Source organism: Platalea leucorodia, assembly GCF_965183815.1.
Source record: "Platalea leucorodia genome assembly, chromosome: 7".
Taxonomy (NCBI): Eukaryota; Metazoa; Chordata; class Aves; order Pelecaniformes; family Threskiornithidae; genus Platalea; species Platalea leucorodia.
The window spans coordinates 6,313,734-6,341,238 of NC_138829.1; positions in this window are offsets into that span (position 1 = coordinate 6,313,734).

Sequence of the window (27,505 nt, forward strand, 5' to 3'; positions counted from 1 at the left end):
ATCTTGAACTTCTTCCTCCTGGTAGTCTGGCCTGTGTTTTTTTTTTCTTTTCTTGTTGATTCTCTTCTTGAAACTCACCCCTGTCCTCCCCCAGCCTTCCCCCACCAGGAAAGGGCTCCTGTTCAATCTGTCTCCGAGGTTAAGTTGCCTTCTCTGGAGTGCGCTCTGCTCCGATCTCCTGGGAGTCCCGCTGCGGACGGCAGTGGTGTTCAGAGTAAACTGTTGGAGCAGCTGACCAAGGCTTAGTAACTTCAGTATATTGTGTAAAACTGCTTTTGAAAAAGAAAAAAAAACATATGCATGTCACGTGCATGAGTATCAGTAGTTTTAATATTCCTGTTGATGTCCAATTTACTGTACATCATCAATGGCTGTTTTTATATATATATCATTGTGTAAATTAATATAACACATCATATGCTGTAATAAACAGTCTGTTTTAATACTTTTTTAAAGTTTGTTACATTGGTGCAGACCCAGTGAATGGTTTTATATTGGCATTGTCACCACTTAGGTGTCTCTTTGATGTGACCCGTTAATGTTCCCTGCATTTAGCCATGCAGGCAACGGAGCAAGTTTTAAATATTGCTGTGGATGTGACTTGTGCTTTGAGGGAACTGGATTGTCATGGCTCCTTTTGTTCTTCCCATAACTTGCATTTTTTTCAGGGCAAGGTGGGATTTAGGAGCTCAGAGGCATCTTCAGGGTGTTGCTTATGGGCAGCTCATGTTGCGGAGCAGGTGGAAATGTAATATTAACCCTCCTCGCTGTCAGGGTGCTTGCAGACTTTGGTTGGTAAAACACAGGGGCAGATGGTAAGTTTCTGTAACCAAATAGATCTGTGTAACACAACGGGTGTCCCTCTAGAAATGTCCAGTAAATGAATCCCCGAGAGCTGTGTGCTCTGGGAGCTGGGCTGGGTGGAGGAGAGCATAGACTTGCTGTCCTTGGCTCCCTGTTTAGGTACGGTAGCTGACTGTATCACAACCCTGACAAGGTTATGGAAAGAAGTGACAGCTGTGTCACCCACTGGTCTCTGTCACAGTTTCTTTCTTCCCGTAGGACTGGAGGTGAGTCTCTGCCAGCAAAGGAGAAAGGAGCTAACTGTAGACAGCACTGCTTCCCTTTGCAGCAACAGCTTTGAGTTTGCCTGGTGGGAAGGCTGGAGGCTTATGGTGCATGCATGTCTGATGGAGCAGACCCAGAGCATGGGGTGGTTTCTGCAGGTCCATCTTCTGCTCTGGCATCCGTGAAGTGGTGGACATACAACTGGCGTGGGTGCTGTGACTGGTACGAATTTCAAGGATATGCGTGCAGCCTGTCAGTTCCGTAGCAAGATCTGCTGGGCAGACACCTTTCTTAGTGGTTCCTCTGTGTCCTTCCTGCTGTCACCACCAGAAAGGCAGAGCAGTTTTTTTCTCAGGTTTCCTTGCATTGCAAACGTAGGAAGGAGAGGTCCACTCAGAATTAAATGTCTCTGGGAGCAGTTTCTGAGACAATGGTAACACTTTGAAAAAGTGACAGATTTTGTTTTTTAATCTGCAGTGTTGTGGATCCCTACCTATAAAATATCCCTCTCGTATTATTTTTTTTCCTTTTTTTAATAGAGGCATGTCGGTTTCTGTAAGGAGTCTCACAGTATGATCACGAGGTTCTGGATTTGGTGACCCAGAAAGTCCTTGCATTTCCATCTCCCATGATACAGGAAAAGCTGTAACTCACCTTAGATGGTCTCAACTCTCCCATTGCTTTACACATGGCAGGGCAGATTGTATACATATGTATAAAAATTGTATATATTGATATAGAATAATTCATCCAGAAATTACTGGACAATGGCTGCCACTGCAGAGAGGGGAGAGAAGAAATGTTTGTTATTAAAGATGGCATTACTGAGGCTAAGCAGCAGCTTAAATACATTCCCGTTAATAACTGATGTGTCTTATATCAAACAAAGGGAATGTCAAGAAGCTTGTCGAACACGGTAGTTTCTTTCCTAGAGTATCTCTTAATCATGCCACATAATCTTTCTTTGAGCGAGAAAAACACGTGCAAATCCCTGTAAATCTCCTCAGAGGTGTAGCAGAGAGGATCTTCAGATGTGCACTCTGCCTCTCTGGCCATAGAGGAGCCGCTAGTGGGAAGACAAACCGACTGGGGGCTTTGGGATGATTTTGTAATTGCAGTGCTGTAACAGATTGTCTCGTACCAGGTGAGGAAGGCTGTTTTTCAAAAGTGAGCTGCTGAATAGTTTCTTTTGAGATAATTGAGTAAAAAAAAAAAAAAAAAAAAAGAAAATAACCACCTAAATATCACTAAGACTCTATCAGCTGCAGCCACTGTATTTTGCAGTACTCCCCTTGAATAGCTTAATACCAGACAGGGAAATGGACTGATGCTATCTCCATCTTAATTGCATCCGAGTCTTTTTGGTTTGAGGAAGGAATTTTCCTTTTTTTACACAATTTAGGTAAGCATCCAGAATCCTTTAAACAAGTTTATTTTTTTCCCTCTACATCCCTCCTCCCCCCCTTTTTTTTTTAAATAAAAGATCTTACAGTGCTGGAAAAGTACTTGATATGGTCCCAATACACGGCACACCTTCTCTTCTCTGGTTCTGATTTAGAAACACATCTAAGTTCGTAAGTTTTTGCAACGTTAGGTTGAAAAACATCTGCTAATCTGGAAGACCAGTTAAATATCTGGCACTTCTTTAAGCTACCTGGCTTTCTAGCTCCACAGCCTTGAGTCCTTGCCAGTGTATTTTTCATAATGTTCACGTTTTAATTATCCCCAGTGTTTATGGTAGTCTTTGGAAGTTTGAAACAGGAACGTTTCTCTTCATTGCACTGGGGCCTATTTCAAGGCGGGGGCAGGTTGTGGTGGGGAGGTTTGGGATTAGCTGCCCTCATGCTCCATACATAACTGAGGGCAGGAAAGTACAGAAGCGTATGTTTAACATAAAGAGCCAGAGCAGACCCTTTTAGCTGGACTCCTTGTGATTCAGGTTATATAGTGTCGCTGCACGTCTCTAAAGTACCATCTCTCCCAGTGCAGGAATCGGCATCGTGCACGCTCTGAGGTCATTTGAAAGGGAATGAAAGCGTCGCTGGGCTGTCTGCCTTCCCGCAGGCTTTTTGGGTCTGTCTTCTGCTCCCTAACGCCAGCCACCAGCTGTGGGTCAGCGGATCGCGAAGCAAGCTGTGTCTGGTGTGTGCGGGGTCAGAGAGACACCCTGGCATCGTGCCTAGACGTCCCAACTCTGTGGGGCCCCTGTTGTGGAGATCACGCTTGTCGTGAGAAATTCGATGTGGTGCGAGGATTTGGACAGCTGGGTCTGAAGGAAGGTGGCAATGGAGAGCCTCATAAATGGAGTGGTCTGATCCTGGTTCATCTGTATTTCCAGGAGAGGCTGAAAGAGGAGGTGTTTCAGTCTAAAGCCTAGCTCAGTATGTTGGCCTGGGCTAAACAGAGTTGTCTGAGGGACTCTGCCTCCTTTCTTCCAGTACTCTTTAAATGATCAAGGCCACTCTCGGCACTGCCAGTTGCTGATGTGCTTAACCATCTGGCCAAGTCCTGCAAGAGCCTTACTGGGACAAGTGATAAGCTCCTGTCCCCCAGGTCTGTTTTTGGCCTTTCACGGCACAACCCCTGCTCGCAGAGACCCTGTAGGTCCCAGCTCTTTGCAGCTTTCCCTGTCCTGGGGCTTTAGAAGGAATCTGTCCATCCCTTACAAGTTTTTTAGTTGTCTTCTGGCTTGGGGTTCATCCTGGATAAGGACTGACAACAGATTCCCTACAACAGAGTCCTGTGCCTTCCCTAATCCCAAATCTATCTGTTTGTTGGCTCTGAGAAAGGTCAGGCGCTCCTCAGGTGGCAGCCAGCAAAGCCACCCCTGAGGGACCTGCATCCCTTTCTGCCACAAAGGGCAGCAAAGGCTTTTATTAGCTGTGATCGCCACTTGGCAGAGGCTCTCCCTCAGCGTGTGATTTTTCTCGCAGGAGGGAACAAGGACATGAACATTTTGAGGAAGCTGAAACAGCTAAAGACATATTTAATAGCTAACTTCAGCATCTACTATGTACGTTTGGAGTAGCCAATAATAATACAACTGAGCTGCTAGTACAAAAAACTGAACCGTTCTCAACTCAACCATGTCCTGTGCACAGTGCAGAGAGGATACAGAGACTGCAAAGCAACAGAGACAATTCATAAACTCCAGGTCTATCTTTCAAACTTGCTTTTCTCCTGAATTCCTTGGAACCTCCAAGGAATTGTGTGGAGGCTCCTTGCATGGCATGATGTTTCTTTCTCTAACAAAACATTACAGATGGAGCACTGTGGTGAGAAACAGTTGTTCTGGGGTTTGAAAAATCCCACAATGCTGGAATGAGGGGAGACATAAGGCAACAAGTGGGAGATCCATTTAAAAGGGATAATAGAAAGTGCTTTTTTACACAGCAGGGAATTTGCTGCCATGGGAAATAGCGAGGCAGATGTAATATCAGAAAGTTCAAAAGGGTTAGAGAAGGTAGGGAAGGATGTGTGCTCTACCATCCCCAGCAATGACTGTGGATGCTAGGAGGAGTGTGAGGTGAATGGGCTGCAAATAGTGGCCAGGCTTGCGTGCTCCCTCTAAAGATTGTCTTGCTGCAACTGCTGACGTACCGTTAGCGGGAGGAGATGCACCGTCCTGCTGACCCAGCGGACCATTTCCTCTGTTCCTGTGATCTTGGTGTAGCTGATGGGAGTTGTCTATGCAATTTAATTTCCTCACTCTTTATTCGTATTTTGTCCTCCCAACTGCTGCTGAAGATGAGTTTTGCATTGCTTTGCAAAGAAGTTCACTTTGCACGCTTGGCTGATGGTGGCATGCATTTATTCAAACTATGGACATGTATTTCTGGTCATTTTTGTCCTATGGCAGAATAATTTCATCCACCCTTTCAGATGGGCAGTCTGTGCCAAAGTCCTCTGTTATGGCGAACATTGTCCCCCTGTAATGCAAACACTGTTAAGGGCATAGTCCATATAGTAGCCTACTGTGGGAGTCACTGTTGGGCAGCAATTTTACATCCTACAGTTGCTTCTAAACTGTAGGAAAAGTTGATGACCAAAATGAACAGTCCTAGTGACAGAGTGCTGGGCATCTATTGCACCCTGCCTTGGGACTTCACTGTCCTTGGAGAGTTTTTCTCTCCTTCTGCATTTGTGCTTTTGTTTGGAGCAGCAGAGCAGTCTGGAAGCGAGTCCCGTGGTCGTCTCCACTTACTGTGTGTCGGTCTGGACAGCAGAGCAGTTTTGGTGCACGCTGGCTAGATGCCTTTGGAACGCTAACCCAGACGGTCCACTCCAGGGGCGCAGCAAATGTGTCCACTCCAGGGGATCTGAAACAGTGATGGCTCCCTAGAATAGCTTCCAGTCAAAAAATGTGGACAAGTTTGGTCCGAATGACACTGGGGACCAGGCTAAATCTAGGCTGAAGCGAACACTTGAACTGCGTATATTGTACTTGTGGGGACCTCAGTTTGGATCTGCTCCTTTTGTGCTGAATGACTTGTTAATGTAAACAGAGCCTCTCTCTCAATTAATGGCCTTTGTTTCCATGCTGTATTCCTTTAAGATCAATAAAGTATATTAACATTAATAACTTCATTTCACTGAGCCAAGCTCTGAAAATCTGGCTTTTGTTCTTTTTAAAGGAGTTGGAGTTGAAAGTCCTGGGAACTAAGATTTTCATTACAATACTGAAGGAAAATCTATATGATTTGGACTCTGACCTCATGATGTAATGGCTTTTTAAGCAAATTAAGTGTTTTCTCCCCAAAAAGGTTCAAGTCTTCTGTGGTCAAGGGCAGGAAACTGGAAAACTTGCAGCCTGTTGAAAAATACGTTCCCTGTGTCTCCTTGCATTCTGTGAGCCTCGTGTCTTCAGAAATGAGATTTTCCTGATGAGGAGGGGAAGCATGAGGTACAGGGAGGAGAAGGACCTAATCAATCTTAATCTCTGAAGTACTCATGCAGTAAGTGTTTAAGCATGTGATTAAGCCCATTCTTACTCAGCGAAGCATTTCAGTGCATGCTTTGAGTACTTCGTGGTTGGGGAGAATTAAGCACATGTTCAGGAATGCTGGTGGATCAAGGTCTCTAAGCTTGTCTTTGCAAGCATCCTATGTCTGTTTGTACAAGCAATCCCAGTGACTTCTCTTGGCTAATGTTGGAAGGACTCCCTGCTCTCCCTTCAGAGCCAGACCCTGTACGGTGAAACTTGATTCGAACTGTTAATCTGAATTTGAGAGAAGCAGCATCTTGAGTCCGTGCTTTGAGCAGTAATAGAAAGAAGTGCTTTTAAAGGAAAACATGCATTTGTTACTTGTTGTATTTGAGGACACTGAGCTAAAAACACTTAGAGATATAAAAGAGTGAATGTGCTTGTGCTCTGTACCAATAGCAGGACTTTGTGTAAGCCCTGGGAATGGCACTCGGGAAGAGACAGAATGACCCTTTCTACATTCCTTCCCTTGGATGTCCAGGTGGAGCTGGGGGAATGGTGCAGGCAGGGAGGGCCAGGCGCAGACACCAAACCTGTAGGGCCTGGAGCACTGCCCATGCATGCACCTGGCTAATTTTACTTGAATCCCAGTTTCAGGCAGTGGGATTAGCAAAACAGTGGGATCTCTTGGCTGCCCAGAGCTGGAGAACAGAGCTAGGAAGCGTAGAGATGGTGACTTTGCCTGGCTTCAAGGAAAGCTGCAGTTTGACTGAGCAAACAGTAGAGGCAAGGGAAGGGTTAAAAGTTTGTCTTCTCTTCCCAGACACATTATTTACAGTGGGTTGGTTTCCTTTTGGAAGGGCCCACTGTAAAAGGAGACGTTCCCAGCGTTTCTGCGGGTTAGACCTATATCGCATTACAGTTTTCTTTCCTGGACTCTTGACTGACACGATTTCCTGAAGTTGCTCTTCTCTCGGGAAGGTGAACTCAGGAAAGAGTAGGAGTTTGCTAAAAATCCAGAGCCTTGGAAAGCAAAATCACGGCGATGGCCTTTTCTTTCTAGACATAAGGTCAGTCCTCAATGCTGTGTCGTGCTCTGTATCTCCCAGTGCAGGGCAAGGGCTGGGAAAGGAGCCGGGGAGGAAATCCATCAGGTTTGATAAGAGAGTGGTCTGTAAATCCTGTTGGAGCAGCTTGCAAAGGCCATAGCACCAACCACAGGAGCAGCGCCTGACTGCGTCATGCGAGCAGCCATCTCACCTGGTGGCCAATGAGGTCAAGGGCAGTGTTGGCTACTGACCTGGATATCCTGGTCTCTGCTATTGCTTAAGCCACCTTCATGCCTCCAGGCCACAGCAGACAGCTTGTTCATCCTGGTAAGTGTTTCCTTTACTGCTTTTTTCTTCTTAATGAAATAAATTGTGGCTTGGCATTAAAGCACAAGCGCTGAATGAAACTGAAGTTCTGGCTTGTTTCTCCTGTCAAACACCTCGCGATAGTGTTTTCCTTGATGTTCAGTTGCTCGGAAGGAAGGGAAACTATCTCCTTCTCATCTGCAACATACCCATTTTTCACAGGTGTCTTCTGAGAGGCTTGTATGGAACAACACATCAAGTCAACACACCACTCTCTCCAACACTGTGCAGGACACTCCAAAGCAACCCTGTATCTGCACAATCCACAGCTACCTCAAGATATTTTTCCAACGGGGATATCAGGACTGGGAGGTCTGGGTCTGACTCATCCCACCTGAAGCCCATCAGTGCTTAGGGTGAAGATGCTCCTGCAGGGAGAGGAGCAAGCGCTCTCAGAAATGTTTATTAGTACTGTTTAATGATAAGCTCCCTTTCTTTTCCCTCTCCCTCCTTGCCTTTAGTTCTGCCATGGAGATAGTGATCCCTGCTGTGGTCCCCACTGCTATCTTTTTCCTGTGTTGATCGACAGTAAGACTTACTGCCCTTGAAGGGTGGTCTTAGCCCTGAGGGAGGCTTTTATTGCTGAGCCATTGACTTTTGATTCAGAGCATGTGTCTTCCCCTGGGCCTCTTACAGATGCCCACCCTCACCCTGGGTAGGTCGCTTGGGCTCATGCACACAGTAATGTGGGTGCTCTGAGTCTTCCTCCCTTCCCTCCTTTTTGCCACTAAAATGGGATTGTTTAACTTTCATCCTCTGTCCTGTTGACTCTCATCTGAAGTCATCCAGCTGTGGGGGTGTTCCTCATGACTTTGGAGCAGACCACTTATGTCTTTGGTCTAAGTGAACTTTGTGGATCCATTACAAAAATATGAAATAAGCAATGAATTTCATATTCAGCAAAAAAGGTGAGTGTAGACCTGGGTTTTCTTTCTGGTGTGTTTCTCCTCTTTATTAACTTCTCAACGCAACCATCATGATATGGACAGGAAAGACAGCAAAAGTGAAAAAAATAAATCACCACACCTACTGTATAGCATGGTCAATGCTTTTGCATGGAGGAAGAAAACAAAAGGCCCTTTGTCCTGCCAAAGGATCCTCATTGTTATTAATCTAAACCCCCATATAATTTACTGATCTACAATTAGAGGGGTTAAGAAAATGGACAAATGGGAACTGTGAAGCTGAGCAAAAAGTAGCTGGTCCTTGTGCTAGAAACTGATTCCTCTGGCTGCAGGATGCACTCTTGTTCCTACTGATTGATTTGGTGAGACCGTTCTCTTGGTGGTCAGGGCTGCTTTCAGAAACCGCTTATGGTGCACTGATGAAAAGGCCAATTTTGTGAGTAAACATCCTAACAATCATGTCTTGACAAATGGTTTGTTGCTCAAGCCCCACATAACCCTCAGATGGTGTCAGTGTCTCCCACAGATGTTTCCCAGGAGAACTTCCCCACAGCGTGCTCAGGAGCTCTCAGCTTTCACAGCATCCCAGCCGCATCCCAAGGAGGAGCCTCGGCGCTTGCTTAACACGTTGCAGGTATGTCTTTGGGAACAACACAGACTTCTGGAAACACGTTTCTCATAGCGTAGATAAAATTAGGCTCCCAGTGGAGCCTATTAGTGACTGAACAAGGTAAGCAAAGGTGTCTGTGTGCAGCAGCTGCTGCTGCTATCTCTTGGTCCATGAGCAGTGAGAAATGTCCAGTGTTACATGAAGCAGAACAAGAAACCTCTTATATACGTTAAGCATCCTTCAGTCCCTTTTGTTTCCAAAATCTGTCCTCTTTCCCCCATTTCCTATGTCTGTGAGTCTGATGAACTGGTCTGAGCCCTGGGGTCAGCCCACAATGCTGTAGTAACTCGCAATATCGGGTGTGTAGTCCTCAGGCAGATCAAATATTTCCATTAGAAGCTGATGGATAAATTACAGAGATTTTACCTCATTCACCTCCCTTGGGGAGCTCATGGGACTGTAAGATAGTTTGTATCATCTACCTTCCAGACCAGGCAATTTAGATTTGACTGATTTGTATATCCCCACAGTGTTTCTGGCGGGCTGTACAGGTTATACAGCTCTCTGCTTCTGACCTGAGAGCAGCTGAAACAGGACTGATGTGCAGAGGCTGCTGTTGAGAGGGAAATAGCTACAGCTGCCCTCTGAGGGCATCTGCTAGGAATGGGTTTAATAAGATGATCCTGTTTTGGTAAGAAGTTTAGTTTTGATGAAATTAGGCTGAATTCCCTCTGAAGTGGAGCAAAACCCTACCAGGTAGAAATTCTGCAAAAGGAAATAGTGCACCAGCTTGCACTGTGGGTTGTCTCAAGACCCGATCTCTGGAGTGCAGAGCCCCTCAGCTTTGTTTCACGGGCTCTCTATCTGTGGATGCTCTTGTGTTTCCTCCCTGAGATGGTCTGACATCTGGGACATCCCAAACTGACAAGTGTGGAAGCAATGAAATCCCCTCTTGCGAAGCGGCCTATTTGGCAGCAGGCAGCCCCAGGGCCCTGGAAACCTGAACGGTGGAGGAACCAGATGGGTGACCAGGCAGGAAACTCAGCAGGTTTCTGATGTTTGGAGCCCTGTGAGAGTTTCATGGGAACCTGGGCAAAATTGACTCACCTTGTTGAGATTTTGCTGAATTGGTGAATTCCTCTGAAATGCCGTTTTGCCTGAAACCTTCCGAGCAGGTGCAGTATCTTCAGCTATCTTTTGAAGACAGAGAGAACGCGTTCCCCTGCACTTTGCCACATGGGTCTTCTGGGAGTCAAAGCAGCACTCATGTTTGCTATTGAGCCCCCTGCCAGCATTCACACTCTTGAAGTAGTGTTGAGGAGGGAGGATATAGGAACTTGGCAGTGATGAGTGAAGGATGCTGGCAGGTTATTCTGATACTTAGAAAATCATTGTGTTCTCCTCATTACACTACACCTCATCCACCTACTCTGTCTTGTCCTATAGACTATAAATTCTCTGTATTAAATTAATTCCCCACGTTCTCTATTTGTTTTCACAGCCTCTAGCTGAGTTTCCTAGGTGCTACCCTAATATAAACAATAATAAAGACTGCTCTGTCCTGCTGCAAACCACTTCTGAGGATGTTCCCTCTAATTCTCTTCCTTGTTTAGCGTTGTATCATTAAAAGGCATGAGGTGGTTAATTGGAGGCTTACAGCTTTTGTGACTGATGCAAACCAGAGTGTGTGTAATTGCTTGCTGCAAACGCTCAGGTGAATGCTTTAAAAGAGAAGGGGGAGAGGACGCAGATGGCCAAGAGCAGAAGGTTCCCTGCAAAAGGTCACAGGAAAAGGTTAGTGATAGGGTTGCCCTGAAGCTGGGAAAAAGAACCTAATACCTGGACAACTGGTGAAGAGCCTGGCTAGACCACAGCTTTGTTCCCTAAAGGGGGCTGCCGCTGCGGCGGAGGCTCGTACATCAAAGCTCTCATAACAAAACACAGCAGAGATCGGTATCACCCAGCCTGTGGCACTGGCGGGAAATGGATTGGTTGACAAGTCGGAGGCCCTTTCTGGGCAGATGGCTGGGTAGGAGTCATTGGCTGCTTGCAAAATCTCAGAACGAGCCTTTAATCTGCATGTGATACTATATGTTTTAGCGAGCATCTAGATGTTTATCTCGGCTGCATTAGTCACCAGGAGAGTCTGCTCTCAACCTTTTCTCTTCCGTACCTTAGCTGCAGGCTTCTTCCCCCAGTTTTTGGGACAGATGTGAGCTGAATGCTGTAGGATTTGTTGGGCTTTTTATAATTTTGACAGGGAAATATAACAGGAACAGATTTTCTTGGTCATACTCTGCAGAGCATATTTAGTGCTGTGACTTTGCATGTACTGTAATAGACTTTCAGAGCCTTGCCCGGGGAGCCAGTGGTCTGAAAAGTCTTATCATGCTCCTAAACAAATAGCTCTGTCTTGAAGCCCATTAGAATAACAACTACAAAGCTGCGCTTCTCCCAACCTGATGTTAAATGCCTTGCAGTGCCGAAGGTAAACAGGATCAATCAATCATCCTCCCAGGGACTGTCTAATGGCAGTCCGTGAATCAAGCTTGGCTTTTGAGGTCATTTTTATCTACCTTGGGGAGTACAAGCCAACCAAATTGGGGTCTTGCTCTGCATGTGCACACTGAAGAGTGCAAGGTTGGGTCTGGCAGGGTGTGTTAATTAGGTGGAGCCAGTGTAAATATATCTGTTATGATGAGGTCTGCAAAGTGACGGGGCTTGAGCATGCAAGCTCTGGCCACCTCTGCTCTCCTACAAAGCCAATACCGCCATAGTGCATCTGCTGGCTTGGCCAAACAACAGCTTGATGCTGCTTTTACTTCTGTGCTTTTGTACCTATGGTGTATTGTTTGTCTTCTTTTGACCATGCCAAAAAAGAGCTTAGCTCAATGGGGAAACCAAACTCCCAGCAATGTGAGTTTCTTCCTGAAGAATACAGACGATTTAATAGTCTGAAGTTTTGCTAATCCAGACAGTAACATGAGCTCAGGGTGTTCAGCTGAGGTCCCGCTGTAACTTTGCACATCATCCAGTGAGATTTAGAGCCTACCAGGTCATGGGCTGTGTATGCAATTAAAAAGCTCCTTTCCCCAAGGAGTTCACAATGCAGAGACAAAATATTATCCTCCCAATTAGTTTATTGCAGCAGACTGCGGCACAGAAGTCAGATTATCCGGGGGCATTCTAAGACCGTTCATGTGCCATTGAACTTGAAAAAGGCATTTTTCACAACATCTGGTTTCAATCAATTTGTCGTCAATTCAGAGCGCCAGACCCATTTTCTGGGACCATTAAAGTGCACAGCACTGACATGGGGTTGCCGCTGTAATCTAAACATGGGTATCCAAAGTAAGAGTCCTACTACCTCTCGCTGGTGACTGTGTAGAGAATGAGAATCTGGTGGTCACGCTTTTCTGAATACAGCTCCTTTTCCCATTTGAGAAAGCCTCAGGATGCATCATCACTCTCAGTTGTGCCATACACAGCTTGGTTATATGTGTGGTGCCTGGACAGACCTTAACGGGGACCCGGTCTCCATGCACCGGGGAGGAGATTCACTGCCAAGCGTTATGGAAGTCTTTGCAAAGCCTCTCTCCTACACGAAGCAGGCTCCTTCCCTAGCCTACCTCTGCATTTTGCTTTTAGCGCTCCAACCACCTTCTTGTGCAAGCAGCCTGTTGCAGCTCCGATTCTGCCAATATGGGAATGTGCCGAGAGGAGCCTGGTTCATTTAAATATGTGCAACCACAGCTCATGCTTTTACAGCATATATTCAATGAAGCAATGCCTTTATCTGCAATACTTAGCCTTTATCTAACATCTTTTCAGTCTAAAGCTTTTTTTGAAACGCAGATTAAGTAATAACAACGTAGGATAATTGAGTGCATTTTTTCACAGTGACATAATGATAATTATCTATGGCTACTGAAAAGCAAGGATAACATACTATGTGGGTGCTGTATTATCTTGCTTCTGAAACAGACCAAGTTTGGCATTAGGGCTTAAGTAATTGAAATACGGCTCCTTGCACCAAAGCCTGTTTGTTTATAATAAAGCCTAATACGTCTTTCCAATGGACATTGCAATGTCAGAAGCACTGCCATGATCGCTGGCCCTTTGCAACCTGTGAGGCTGGTAGTGTATTGAGCGTGGAGATCATACCATTTAAGAACTACATCTGATGTGTCTCCTGTTATGTGAGAGCAAAACCCATCTCATCGCGAGAGGAGTTGATCTTGGGGATCAGTGTTTGTAATGTGGGTTAATTTTTTGGGTGTCAGGTGAGATGAAGTTCTGAGCATGCTCTGCTTAACATCGTCACGGCTTTTGTGGGTAATTAGTTATAACACTGTTGTGAGCAGACCTTACAAACCCACTGGGTGATTTTATTTGCACTGGAGGCCTGGTGGAATAAATGACAGACTGGCATGGTGAAACAAGCTGGACTCCCTTTGAATCCTACTGAGTGAGGAGGAAAACATAAATTAACACCCCCCTCCAAGCCCTCAGACACACAGGTCTCTTCCACAGCAGAACAGCCTGTGCATCTTCCAGAAAAACTGGAGGATTGATGGGAAAACACTTAGATTTAAATTGACTTACTGTCCAAAGTGGTATTTTAGTCCTTCTTGCATTTGTTCAGGCAGAACATGATGGTGTGTCTCTGGATAATTTTCCACCTGCCTGTTTTGAATATCAGATGGAAGCATTTAGCTGGTGAACTGGAATGGTGCCAAATTTTGCAGGAGGCTTTTCTCCTCAGTTCTGCTGTTTTTGTAACTACTTAAGACAGAATTATCCAAGCATGCTCCTGGCTGGCACAAGGGTAAATGCTGAGCAACACAACATGAGTTGACTCTTCATATGTCAACACAATTCCATAGTTAATGTCAAGGAACAAGCTACTAGGGCTTATTTAACTGTAATTCACAGGTTCTCCAAGGGCCAGAAGGGTATTTGATTTTATATGAACCTGCAGAATGACACTGGCCTGTCAGCAAAGTCATTTCAGAAACTGAAAAAATCGTTGACACTATTTTCTTGCTGGGTTTCTGTGTGGTGTACCCCAATGTGCATGACAAGTGTATTGCTGAACATGACTGAAAGCTTCTTATTCTCTTAAGTGTCCTCTAATAGGGTGGAAGTGGGGGTTAATTCAGCCAGGTAATGTGGTGCTTTGAAGTTACTGAATCTATTAAGTGTTTAGCTGTATATATATGCACATTGGATGACTGGAATACTGATGTTAGGACTCCTGCTTGGCTCACCTATTTGTTCCTTGTGCTGTTTGATTGGCGTTAATCTTGAGGAAGAAGGTAGTGGTGCCGGCAACTGCTTTCCCTAGTGGAAAATGAGTACGATCAGCCCCAAACTCACATGTGGTTGGTATCTCCATAGTGCAGGAATTTGTTAGCTTAAAGCTTCTCTCTAAATGGGTGACAACTCTTCTCTGATAAGCTGTGGCTGCCCTGCATGTGAGACCTCAGACACCAAATAAACAGTGCTGGCATCAGATAATTCTGTTTAGAATGCTGTGGCCTTAGAAGTACCCTATCTTTTGAAATGCGATGTTTTTTTCATGGGTTGTTTACATCTTCCTGCAGTGACTTCATGTCATCTCGTAGTTATTGAGTGTCTACGAAAGCTTAAACCACTGATCCTAGAAAGTATTTACAGGATTGGGTTTCTTTTTCTAAGACTTTTGGGGAATGACTTATTTATAATTCTCCCTCTTGCTCCTAAAAAGTCTGCTGGAGTGCTGATGCGCAAAACAGAGCTTGCAATCATTAGAGATGCAGCATTTCTGGAAAAGGCTTCACCTGGTGGAGTGCTCCAAGGGTGAATGTTGTGGTCACTGAGATACCATTGGGAAATGACAGAGATGTTCTTGTGTTCAAAGTGTAAAGCCTTAGGTCTGCTGGCCTCAAAGCATTATGGAGATTTCTGCTTACTCCCTTTAAAATGTAGGGTGCAAACTGCCATTGTAAAGATCATGACCTTTTGCAACTTGAGGGAAGACCTGTTATTTGGGCTGGAAACCTCTAATGCTTAGGAAGCTGTGAGCAAATAAGACTGAAGCTGGCTGTGTGAAATCAGAGTACATCAAGTGTAGAAGAGAAAGCACCAAAAAGCTGAGAGTTTTGAAACTGTTTATCTAAGTTTCTTGCATGGCCCTTCTTATCACAGCATTGCAGCACCTCACAGATGGTAATACGTTTTATCTTCTTGCCAACACCCTCACAGGGTTCCTATCCCTATTTTACAGTTAGGAGACCCAAGTGCAGTCGCTGAGTGATATGCCCAGTGGCACTTGGGGTTTCTGTGGCAGATCAAGGAATGAAGCTCAGCTTTCCCATGCCCCAGGCTAATTCCTTAACCCCTTGGGATCCTCCTGGAAATGAGCAGAATGGCTTAGCAAAACACAGCAGCATGTGGAAATAATGCTCAAATGCAGTATGGGGGACTCTAAAAATATAAGTATTGGCATACAAGTCTTGATCTTTTGGAGCAAGTTAATGCTGCACAGTGGAGAGCTGAAGTTGGCTCTGGAACGAGCAGAATATAGCTGCATCGAGCAAGGTTTATTAGTGTGGGCATAGCACTGTGCTGGCCAGGCTGTGCCACCTTGGGGGCTGAAATGAGCTGCTCTGCATAACACTGGGTGTGTGGCTCTTGCTGCCCATGCAGAGCAACTGGGATTTCAGGCTCTCATGTCCTTGGCTGCTGGCAGGTCAGTGGATTCACCAGTGCTCTTTGCCCTTGCAAAGGCCCAATCGCAGGAAGCTGTTTTGCAAAAGCTCACTTCCAGGATGGATCTGGCAGTTTCAGCCTTCGAGCTGCCAGTTACCCATGAGTTACTCTGAGCTCTTGCTCCTCTCTTACTATCCCTCTTCCATCTCTTGATCCCTGCTTTTCCCATTCCTACAGCTGCAGAATACCTTCATCCTAACAAAATGTTTTAGAATCACAAAATGTTGGTGTAGGGGAATGAATAAGACAGGGAGAGAGTGAATATTTAATGGGTCCAGGTTATTACCTAATAACTGCCTGCTTCATTCATTGATAATGTTTAAACTATTAAAAGTTGCAGCACCTAATAAATATTACTAAATAGTGCCATGCCCATAACTTGATTGCAATAATTCATCAGGGAACGTGTTTCAAAATGTCAACATTTCTTAGCAGTTAGCTGGAAAACTAGTTCTTAGCATGACTGTTGAGATAATCCAGTGTTTCAAATATTACTGGGTGTGTTAGATACTGATTCTGAAACAGTGACTGCGCTTTCTTTCTTACTCTGAGCTGTACCAGTGTCCAAAGCCCCTTTTAGGAGGCCAGAGTAATAATGTATAAAGAGGGAGCCAGCCCCAGCCTGAAGCCTACAGCTTTGGTTAGAAGGGTAAGCAAGGTTGCAGGATGAAAGGAAGGTGAAGACGAGCGCAGGAGGCAGCAATCTCCGTTGGCTGCCTGCCTACTTCTCACTACTGTTCACGGTGGTTTCGCTAAACAGGCGAGCTGGTGTGCTGTCAGTTGGGAATGGTGTCAGCTCCTCAAAACCTTGCTTTCTGAGCGCCTGCTCTCCTATGCACACTCAGCAAGTCTCCAGTATGAGCAAAAAAAAATCTTTCATTGTCACTGTAAGGCAGGCAGCGCATCACGAAGTCCTCATCTAAGAAGATCCTAGATGAGTGTCTCATTTGCATGTCTAACAAAGCCTTGGGTAATCACCAAGAGGACGCTGGACTCAGTTAAAAGACTTGGACGATAGCACTAGGTATTTGGAAAGAAGCATCTGTGTAGGGTGATTCCTTCATCTGCCTCAGATTTGAGTTTATGCGCTCGTCTTGCAAAAGGATGTTGCAGCAGCTTCACAATGTATCTGGAAATTCCAGATATTTGTGGAAGGCATGGGATCAGGAGCTGGGAGGTCTGGGACGCCCTGCAGCTTGTTTTCTCAAGCACTTTTCTGTAGCAAAACCAGTATGAGGAGTGCAAGGTCTTCCCTGGGCAGCAGCAGAGGGGAGGAATTAACTGGGGGCTGCTCACACAGGGGAGCTCACCAAGGGAGATCCCGAGTCCAGATCTGGCTGGTTGCTGCAACTGTGTTATGACATGATGCAAAGTCCTTTGAAGATTTGCTTTTGGCAGAGCCTGCCACATCATCACAGAGGTAAAGCAGGGAGTGATCAAAATCTTGTTAGGGATCGTAAAGCACTCAGAATGGCTGGCTGCAGTTATCCCACTGGCTATATGGTGAGTGGTGCAGCAGAGGACTTCAACAGGCTGGCTCTGGCCTTGAGATGCAAATGAAAACAAGCAAAGAAGATGGGTTAAGGTACCTGGAGAATGGGGAGATGAGCAGAGTGCAGTCCTTATACAGAAATACCCCTTTTTCTGAAGTTCCACAAAGCATATTTCCACCCGAAGCACAAAAATCTCTATTTCCTTCCAGCCTTCTTTTTTTAATCTCACGAGTCACAGGTTTGGTTTTGCTTTTACCTGCTGTTGTGTATCACTGGTAACTCACGACGCTATCCCAAGGTGACTGCCCACATCTGGGTCTGGTCATGCTCTGACTGTGGCGGTGACAGTGGCCTGGCCAGGAAACTCTCTGGGCTTAATTTCCTGCCATTCCCCCTCACTTGGGAGCGTCACATCCTCCAGGCTGGTCAGTGGACCCCAGCACAGAGGTCCTTAGCTTCACAGAGACATCTTTCACACCTCAGACCATCTAATTCCCCACCATATGCTTCTTGTGCTTACCTTTCCTGATAAAATATGTCCCCAGTTTCTCTGTCCACATTTGTTCGCTCTTGGACTATTGAGCTCTGAGGAAAGTTGATGGGAGAAATCCCATGGGTGGCTGAAAATATTGCATCACCCCTCTTTTTAATTTTGATGTACATCTCTGCAGAACGTGTAGCATTCCTTCAAAACAGCAACATGCCTCCTTCAGCATCCCAGCCCTTTTAAATTAAATTGAAGGACTGAAATGTTTTGGGCAACTCTTCATTTGTAAACACTATGGCTTGCATTTTCTTTCTGGCATCCACTAAAATATTAACATTTTCTGTAACAGGACCTACTTCTGCAAGTTTTCCAGACAATGTCATGTTCTGCTGGGAGCAAATATCTCCGTGTCTTGCTGTTTGTGCTGAGCCGTTCCTCTCCTTGCAGACTAAAAAGCCTTCCATGGAGCAGAGAGATGATGACTGTGCTGGGAATCCCCTCTTTTCTCAGAAAAACTCCTGTTCTTTCATCACCTTGCAGGGAGATTTCAGAGGGATTACTCTGACTCGAGCTATGCCCTCCCAGCACCGGGAATACTCTGTTTTCATTATGGGTAAAAATGACCATTTCTGAGGGGAATGATTTGAAGCAGGCATTGAATCCTTCTCCTTCCTGAACCGGCTTTAATAAATAGCAGGGTACAAACACAAATTGTTTAGCGCTTGTTGAAAGACAACAATGCCTTCAAAAAGCCAAGGCTCCACTATGGGTTTCAGTTGTGCTGTAGCTCCTGGTGGTCCCATTGTGTGGGGTTGTGAGTTTAGCTGAGAGGGAACGTTGTTCCATTACAAGGTGGTTTGCCTGGAAGACACTTCAAAATCATTAAAGCTGACAATTTACCCTGCTGATTGCGCGAGCTGAGCTGCCAGTGTGTGTGTGCTTAGTGTTGTCGGACCAAGAGAAAGGCGGCTGTACTGCATAGCACAGGCATCTCTCCCTTTCCCCCCCTCCCCAAGCAGGAGAGGATTTTTTCAGATACAGCCCATGTTTTCTCTCTTCCTAAAGCATGTAGCTTAGAGGAAAGTTGCCATAGCCCTGGCAGTTCAGGACCATTATAATCATTGTCGTGCAATTGTGTAATATTATGTTCTTTCAGCAATCAAACCTTAGGCTGCTTTTTGCTACTGTTGCCTGAGAATAATCATAGGTCGGTATTTCAATGGTACGAATTTGGTTCTGGGTTGGTGCCTCATCCTGAGCTATTGCTGATTCTGTGGATTTGCTGCATACGCACCGCAGGGGCGTAATAGGCGGCTCTTTGTGGCAGGCTGGCAGCTCTCTGTTGTGCCAGGTGCTCTGTTTTTAACAAGAGTGGGTTTTTTAAATTTTTTTTAGAAGAACAACTAAATTAGCTCATAACCTGTAATTGGTATTCGTTCTTTTGAATGCTCTTGAGTGAGTTATAGCTGATTACTCTTGTCTGACCCTAGTTAAGTCCATTTCTAGAAAACGCTTTGTGTGACTTTGTGTGTACAGCTGAAAGGAATGCAGCTTTCCCCTAATTACATACTGGTAACGCAAGAGGAGACATTTCTAGTTCTGCTTCTGAAAGTATTTCCTTTAAGCGCTGATGAGCCAGTGATAGCAGTAACCTCTGAAACCGTTTTGAAAAGGACAGACAAGGCAGGAACTAATACAGTTTCATCACTTGAAGCCTTGCTTAGATTGTAGCAGCAATTGAGCCATCAGTAATTCACTGGGGATAATGTCTTTAAACTGCTCTGTATTTTAATAAGATTAAATTGATTCAGGTCCTTGCCAGCCTTTTCAAAGCCAGTGCTGTATGGTGGTCAGTAGCTCAGCCATCTCTATGTTGGGAAGCAAAGAACTGAAGATTCATGTGTCTAAACTGAAGAACCCCCCCAACATTTTTATGTGCAGTATACTGCCTTAGATGTATACAAAAATTACCCCCGTATAAGCGAGTCACATTTCCTAATCAGTTATGCCTATCTGATTTTTCTACAGCCTTTGTTCTCAGCTCTTTAATTTTATTTAGATCTCCTGTCAGGAGCGTGAAGGCATTTCTTACTGTAGGTGCTGCAAATACAATGAATTTCTTACAGAAGTGAGTTCAATTGTCAATACCATTTATTACAGTATTAGTTAAGGAGCTGTGAATAAATCAAAAGGATTAACATTATCTCTCGGGTAGCATAGAGGAACAGAACATTATATTGCTCATGTATCATTGATGAACAATATTTTTCCAACCTTTCATTTATAGGAATGAAAATAGGTTTCCCTAAAGTGGGTTCTTTTCTGTGAGTTTGAACTGGTAACACAATTTTTACCATTTAATCATTAAAGACTGTGTTTAAATCACCATTATATTTTCTTATAGGTAAATATTACTTTATTTAAATGTATTTGGGATGCTGTGTCAATGCATTTAACACTTCTTGAGTTGAGCATTTCATTCATGAATTATTCTCTCTAAAACAATCAGAAGAAAGTAAAAGAATTTATATGAGGTTATCGCTGTTCTTGAACTGCGTTACAGATATAAAGGTAACGCTGTGTTAGCTCTGGGTGAAGGGCATGTGTGTGGACATTTACTGAACCTCAGCTGACCTGTGGCAACTGCTACTTATTAGAGAGCAGCAACATCCCTGCATGTACAGACCTACAATGCAGCCGGCGGTGAATATATTATTATACAGTAACCCCCCTGGTTTACCTGATCAAAGAGTTTAGGAGATGACTTGATTGTGGTCTCGGAGTACCCGTGTATGGAAGAAATTTCTAATAGGAGGTGATGCTTCATTCTAGCAGAAAAGGTTACAATGGAAATGAGAATCAGCTTAATTAGAGCTGGAGGACTTGGAGCAAGGAAGGCAGCTAACCTTGGGACAGTGATTCAAGGACAAGTTGGATTTTCTGTCTTCTAAGAAGTCTTTATGTTGAGTCTGCATATTTCCCTGAGGATGGGTCATAGCTCAGTCAGGAGTTATGGGCTTGAGGCAGAAACTGTGTTATATGTTGTGCAGAAGGTCAGGTAAGACAGTTGTTAAGGTCTCCCTGGGCCCTTAAAGTCTATGGATTCCAGTGAGAATTATTGCAGATTCACCACAGCTGGGCTTGAACTCAGTGCAAACATTAATTGCCAAATACTGCAAGTCTAAGATACTTCATAAATGAAAAAGTGAAGTAGATAGTAGCATCGCCCTACAGCTCACTTATAACATGGCATATGATGCTGAAGTCTTACTCTTCAGTCTGTATCACATTATAACATGCCTTTGGGGTTAAGCCATAGTGGGGCTCACAAGATCCTGGTTCTGTCACAGGGTTTCTATTTGATCTGGGCTACGCTTTTCACCTTTGGTTCATGTGAGTATTTATTTCCCCAATATCCAACATGAAGCACTCATGCATCTTGCAACAGATGGCTATCTGGGTATAGACCACAGCTCAAACCATTTCCAACTTTTACATCTCCAGAGTAAAACTTCCCAGAAATGTATTTTCAGTCCTTCTGATTTTGAGCAGCACAGAAGCTGGGCAGTTTTTATTCAATCTGACTTTAATTTGCATAATCCCTACAGTACAATTCAGTCATATTTCAGTCCCTAAAAGAGTGACATGAATGGCACACGAAATGTGCTTATTTCTTTAAACTGCCATTTAAAAATAACTTGTCGTTAGGACTGTGTCCAAAAAACACAGGATTTAAAAATAACTCTCTGTTAATGAGAGCGGATTGGCAGTAGCAGTGTTATAGGTTAGATTTTGTGCGTGTGTGTCTGTGCGTGTGTGCTCTCTCCAATAATCAGCCCTGGCTTTCTGCAACGGCAGCAGAGACACGGTGCCCTCGGTCCTATGTTGTTTTTCTCTGTGTCTTGGAAACTCAAAGGTCTCTAGAGACATCTTTGAAAGCTGCCTCAATAATGGCCTTGAAAACCTGTACCCCAGAAAAATCCCTCAAGCAGGGGCTCTGCTGTACCAAACACATGTTGCATCCATGGAGAAGGCTCTTCTTTTGCTGAATGGGTCCTGCTGTGCGTGGAAATATGAAAGATGCCCTCAGAAATCAACCTTTCAGGTTACAGTACAGATGGAGCGAGGCTGAAAATGAATTTCAGCTTTCAAGTGACTTTGTGCTGTCTCCCTGATTGACTTGCTGGTTTTAATACTGTAAATTGGGGGATTGCGTGTAATGCATTCATGCCGTCCTTGTCTGGAATGAAGCAGGAACATAATTTATGGGGATATTCTCATCTCAGCCTTTGAGGAATTAGCTTCAGTTAACTCTGTTGGGAATTGCATGTGTCGGGTGTCAGAAAGCCATCAAGTTTTCTTTAGAAATGCCGGCTGCTGTACGCGCTTCATTCTTTGGTTGTTTGAGGGGCTTTAGCAATGGATAGGGATTCAAAGCTTGGGAAATGCAGGTCTGGATGACCATGTTTCACAGGGTTAATGCCACGCACAGATGATGGACAGGACCGTAGCTGAATGCACTGCAGGTTGTTATAATTTATAGCCCTCGAGCTTGGAGGAGAGAGGGTTTGGGGAGGGTGCAGTAGCTTGTGAACCCAGAGCACTGAAAGAGCAAATACATCAGAAGACACAGGCTGTAAAATAAGATCTCTCCGGATAAATCTTTCTGACATCCATGAGAATTAGAAAGGACATCGATTTCAGGTGGAGTGTGGCCAGTGCTTCTGGATCTGAGATCTTTAAGCTGTGATCTGTGTGTCTGTGTTGCTGCCCAATTTGAGGCCAGCCCTAGAGAAAGTGGGGTGATAAGTATGTGGGAGCAGGGTCCCAGCAGTTTGTGGTGCTTGGATGCTGTGGCGGAGTCCATCGTGGTGTTGTGTCACTCCTGGGTCCTGCTCAGCCTCGGGAGGCTTTGCCACCACGCGATGGGCAACTGGAGGGCGGTGGCTAAGTCAGACATTTTTAGGACAGGGGAAAAAAAAACGGCTTTGGAGAAAGAAGCCTTCTGGAAGAAACACACCCAACCTTCTTGCTGTTTGCAAGATGAGAGCGTGCCAGGGAGCATTTCCCCTTGTCAGACACTGCAGACTCAGATGGGAGAAGCTCACCGTCGGATTAAACCCGAGACCCGGTGTCTCTTTCCTGTGCGATGCTGCTTGTCACCCTCGCCGAAACAGAAAGGACGCATGGCCTGCCGGACTTCATTAGGCAGCTGTATCAAAATACAGCACAGGAGAGCTGTGAGGTTCAAACAGCCCAAGCAATGCTCCCTGTGCCTTGGCTTGCCAGTGATGACTCCATAATTCCCCTATCAAGCATCATTTTAAATCTGAGAAGAGTGAAGGGTGCTTATTTTCACTCTTAGCACACATTCCTCAGCACTCTTCTAATTTCTGTGCTAGTGGAGACAGAATCAGGCAAAGATGTCTGGTGCTTCTTCAAAGCCAAAAATCCCCCCTCTGCCCCCACACCCCTGATTATCACTTCATTATCTAGCAGCCGCTCGCCAGATCAGACACTGAAGTAATTTTGTGGCGGGTGCTGGCAAACTGTTTCCCAGCGATGCATTTATATCTAAATGGCTAATTCTCTATCCACAGCTTATCCCAAAGATTAAAAAACCAACCAAGCTAGATCTGAGCAAATCCAAAGCAGGAATCCTAATCAGTTCTGTCGCTAAAAGTGCATTAGTATGGCACAAGAGAGAGCATGGCTTTCTTCCAGCAGATACAACAATCACAGCTCATTTGGGCGGGGAATTTTTCTACTGCTGTGAATTGACACAAAGGAGCACTTAGCTTGATAATGCCTCCTGGCTGCTGCCACAATCCGAATATTAAAAACAAATTAAGGTGTAAGATTAAACTCTGGAAGTTGTACCTGTTCACAGTGAGGTAGCAGTTGCTTCTTTAGCTTTTTCACACCAAAATATTGGCTGTCAGCACTTGGGAGTTTAAAAATAAAATTAAGCTCCTACCTTACGCAGGAAACAATTAGGATCTCAAGTCTCCTGTAATATTTCTGCTACGGAATTTCTAATCTGCAATTAAATCTGTCATGGGCTGTAATATGACTGACTGCAATCCCCATGAACTCTAGCTTGTCAGGGTGGTTTACTCATGCAGGCAGTTCAAAGCGGCACGAATACGGCAGCTCGCATAAATTGAAAGCCAGCTCAAAGTTTGTCACGGCCACAAAAATCCCGAGGCTGGAGAGGCTGACGCTGCTGTCGGCCATGGGTATTGCTGTGCACCGGGTCTCTGCTGCCCGGGCTGGGCAGTCTCTGGGATGGCCAACATTGCAACGGGGGTGGCCAGTGTTGTGCACCATGACCGTGCTCACACCACCGATAAAACATAAAAGTCTGTGCTGTCGTGGGGAATGGGAAAGGAGGCAGCAATTGCCCCAGTTCCCCAAACGGCAAGCTGTATCAAGACCGAGTTAGAAGTGAGTAAACTCTTTTTGCCTACACATACCCTTAACATCAGTATTGACAGCCATAATTGCAGGGGGATATGTGGCTGGGATGAAAGAGGTGTCTCTTGGGTTACAGACAGCACTAGTGGTAAATCTGGCCAAACGTGCTGCCTTCATAAACGATCTCAGTACTAAATGCAGCGTAGTCAAACGTGCAGTCACTGTGGAATTGGGAGGAACCGAGAGAAATGAGCAACGGAGGAGATGAAGGCTTGCTTTGGAAAGCTAAATAACGTGGCTAAAAATAGCCTTCTCTTTAATGAGATGGGGAAGTTGGAAAAAGCATGGAGAAATTTTGGTGGAAGATCATACAAAGTATAAATTCTAGGAGATGGCAGCAAAACTGCTGGGTGATGGGTTAGGTTATACATGCAGATGCCCTGTGCTGAGGAGAACATGAGCTGCAAGTCCTTCTCTGCTGAGCTCATCTGATCCCACCCAGCAGGTCCATGTCCCCTTCTTGGCACCCATCTGTGGAGACACAGTGACGAGTGGCAGGAATTCAAAGAATAGCACCGGCAACGTGCTAGAGCTGGAGAGACTGATTTATGTGGCGATGCTGACAGCGAGCTATGTGCATAGCTTAGCTAAGCACCGGTCTCGACATCAGATGAGGAGTAGGAGAGAGATTAGGCAAAAGCCTGAAGTTATTTGAAAGCCTGAAGTGCTGGTGAGGAAGAAGGGATATTTTAGGTGGTGAGAGAGATAATGAAGAAAACAATGGTGTGGTAAAAAAAAAAAAGTGTGACAAGGACCTCTATAAAGGCATTAAATAGCTTTCCAAAGGGAATGACTGAAGTCCTGTAGTGTGAAATCTGGATACTACAGTACAAGTGTACTGTCAGGTATTGTCCCGCGATGAGGATGGAAAGAAAGGAAGATGTTTCCTCCCCTCTGCTTTGAAGGATTGCCTTGCACTGTCCTGTCCTGCCCAGTGATACCAGAGGATTGCTTGTTCTTAGCAGCTCTCTGATAATGCTGAGTGAAAAATTTTCCTTTCAAAAATACTGGAGTGACTTGGAAAGAGATTTCTTCTAGGTGAGCACCATAGCAATAATGCTTCAGTTATGTGTGTCCGGGCTGAGCGGGAGCACTCATGACTTTATCCTCCCCAGGGACACAGTATCTAGATGAAATGAACTTTCTTCCCAAATTCCTTTTGGGAACTTGACCATTTTGCTCAATAATGGGCAAGAGTCGCTACAAACGCTACCAGCCACACAGTAGCTCAGCGTTTCTCCCAGCAATACAGATTTGCTGAGGCTACTGGAAATGAGCAGCTGGATTGGGAAATGCAGGAAATGTATTAGTGTGTGGCTAGGCAGCAGCTTAGCAAATCTTGCCAAAATCTCTCTGGCTGCCTGGGCTTTTCCTTTGTATTTTCTGTCCTTTCATGTTCATTAACCTTTTATAACTCTCTCTGATTACTGCAGCATTCCCACCATTTCCTACCAAAATGCCACTCTAATAGCTTTGTTATGGGCAGCCAATATCAACGTTGGCCATTGCAGGGTTCTTCTTAACATCTAAGACAGTGATTGAGATGGGATGGAGTTGTCTGCGAGCAATGCTGACTGTTGGACCATTACCGAGGCTGGGAGGAATGCATGTTAGAGGGGAGCAGGAGCATGTTAACAGCAATCACCATACGAAATGCACCTCGGTGGGTCTCCCAGATAACGTTGTGAGAAATTCAACAGCTTCTGGAACTCATCGAACCACTGCATAAGTTCCCAGCTTTGCTCTTTTGCAACTGATTTTTGGGGCCAAGTTTAAAACAACAACAAAAAAGCCTTCAAAAAATGTTCCTGTTTAAAAGTTTGGAAAAGATGCTTGTCAGCTGCTGCAGTCTTTGTGAGCCTGGGTGTGGCTTTTTTGGGTATAACTCAGAAATTTCCATTGTCTAGCAGCTAGCTAGGGCATTAAATTGTCACAGATCACATCTTTTTCATCACACGTGCACAAACCTGGAAGATTAATTATACTCCCTTTTGTAAAATGCAGTATCCCAAGTGATTAGGGAAGAAATGAATCAAGAATATGAATTTAAGTACCTAAAAGCAACACAGACGTAGCTTGACTTGAAAGAAAACAGCTGCCAAGAAAAACAGTAAGGCAAAAATGTGGAGCAGCGTCTCTGAGGCTGGGGGAGGGAAGAGGACTCGGGATGCTCCCAGAAGAGTGTTTAGACTGACCTGAGGCCCTGACACCTTCCGATGGGATTTCATCATCTCTGAGCTGGGTGAAACTCATGTGGAATTTCTTTAAGGGACAGACCAGCTAAACTGTGGGGCTTGCAGTGGTAGTATTTTCCCTTTCAGTTAGGACTCAAAAAATTCTCACGTGTTGGTGACTGATTGCAGCTTTACAGCTAAGGCTCAATGAGTCTTTGCTGGTGTTAAAGGGAAAAGAGGGTATCAGTGTGCTACATCCAGGAATTTATGCAGCATATTTTGTCTTCTGCTATTCCTGCTACGCTACTTCTTGCATGCTTTTGTTCTTCCCTTGCATTTTAAGGGCTCTGTGAGAGGAGATGCAGTGAAGGATGGGAACGTGAACCTTCCCATCAGGGACTCCCATGCACAGTGTTGGTGCGTCAGTGCAAACTGCTGGCAGGGCACGTTTGTGCAGCGGGTGCAGCAGCAGCAGGGCGGACGTGCATTCCTGTCCACAGCTGCGGTGGTGACCTCCGGCAGAGGAGCTGCAGCTACGTGGGTGGAAAATGTGCTTTGCTTGGTAGAGGTGAGTCATGTCACAAGGTGCTGCCGTATGCAGAGGCCACGCTCCACATTGGAGGGGGAGCATTGAGTGAGGACCACGACAAATGATGAAACAAGGCCATATTCAGACCAGTTATATCTTCAGGCTGATGCTGGAGCATGTGGGTGTGGTCCAGTATGTGCTTGGTCTGTTTTTATAGCTATGTCTCTCTTTCTGACCTTATGAAAATCTTTGAGCGAGCATTAAAAAAGGAAAAATGCTGCAAAACACAGTCTTGCAAACGTGTGCCAGCCCAGAGATGGGAATGGGGTGCTGGGGCTGTTAGCAGCAGACAAGTCGTGCTGCAAAATATCGCTGGGGTCTCATAGTGCCTGGCCCCAGTGCCCCTGTGAGACCTGTCCTATTTTCTTGCTACCATCAGTTCACCAACAAATAAGCCATATCATCTTCTCCTTCCAGCACCATCACCAGCTCTGCTTTGTGCATTATGGCCAGCCACTGACTCTTTGTTTTTTCCTGAACAGACTGCCACTGTTTGTCTAGAAAAGAGACGCAAATCCAGCAGAGCCCGAGTGGGAGACATAACTGTCTCCAGATGTGAGCTGTGAGCAGGATGGGAATGAACTGTTCTGTGCATCTGCCGGGGACAGGA